This window comes from Trachurus japonicus, chromosome 10 (genome assembly GCF_045865225.1).
Source record: "Trachurus japonicus isolate A0001 chromosome 10, Traja_1.0".
In the NCBI taxonomy this organism is placed as follows: domain Eukaryota; kingdom Metazoa; phylum Chordata; class Actinopteri; order Carangiformes; family Carangidae; genus Trachurus; species Trachurus japonicus.
The window spans coordinates 31,562,523-31,563,603 of NC_140916.1; the positions used below are offsets into that span (position 1 = coordinate 31,562,523).

Here is a 1,081-nt window from a genome sequence, read left to right on the forward strand (position 1 = left end):
GTCATTGATTCATCACCCCAAAGGATTCCTACAGGCTTCAGCAGATGGATTGAAGGGGTTGGTCAATGAACATCCCTGGATTATAACCCTAACCCTAACAAGGGGCTTGTCCAGGATTTGAACCCGGGACCTCTCACACCCGAGAGGCCTGTTGAGAACCGTATTGTCAGTGAGAACTCAGTCCATGGTTGGTAAAGAAAGAAGGACAGTTCTTTCTCTCATTGCTTACCACTTGACCACACAGGACACCTTCAGCTTTTACTAGATGGTTGTGAAAGCTTTGTCTGACTACTCATGAAGATTCTTTAGCTGATTGATTGATCACCCCAGGATTGCCACATTTTCAGCAGATGAATGCAAGATCTTTGTCAAAGAACATCTCTGGATTAGACCTAATAACGGGCTCGTCCGGGATTTGAACCCGGGACCTCTCGCACCCGAAGCGAGAATCATACCCCTAGACCAACGAGCCTGCGAGGTGAGGGACTATATTCAGAATCAATTTGACATTGGTTTGCTTGATGATGGATCATGAACTAAACCAACATGTTTATTATACCTACGGTATTCCAGTTTTATCCAGTGTAGATAAGATGGGAAGTTGTATAATATTCCCTGTAGTTTGGCTTCATCCATGACAGATCAACACATTTAAAACAGAACTAACCCACTGATCTCAACTTTAAAAGACAGACAGACGGCAGTTGTCAAAATGTAGGAATGTAGGAGGAAAGAAACCTAACCTCCAGTGTGTTCTCTTGTTGTTCACAATGTCATATTGTTTAGAAATGAATAACAAGTCAGAGGAATACTTACTGCTTTGTCTAGTGGATCAGTGCCGTTGATGACATCTGCAGCTACTTTTGCAAAATTCAAGTCAAACAACATCAACCACACATTTTCAGGTTGTGTGAAGGGCAAGAGCAGAGATTTGCTTTTTAGTGTGGGTTCTTTTATGTCAACTTGCTGTTTTTCTTTTCTATACCCATGTGTGCACACATAACCGTATGAAGGAACCGGCAAAACTTTTATTTTATTCCACATGTGTACCTATGTTTTCTTTAGTATAAATTTAAATGAT

At 41.3% G+C, this 1,081-nt stretch overlaps 1 non-coding gene across 1 annotated transcript; it reads right to left on the reverse strand.

The window, feature by feature from the left end:
* Nucleotides 1–400: 400 nt before the first annotated feature.
* Nucleotides 401–472, reverse strand: trnap-cgg (transfer RNA proline (anticodon CGG)). The gene has a single exon. It is a non-coding gene; the product is annotated as a tRNA-Pro (tRNA).
* Between the last annotated feature and the right edge of the window lie 609 nt (nucleotides 473–1,081).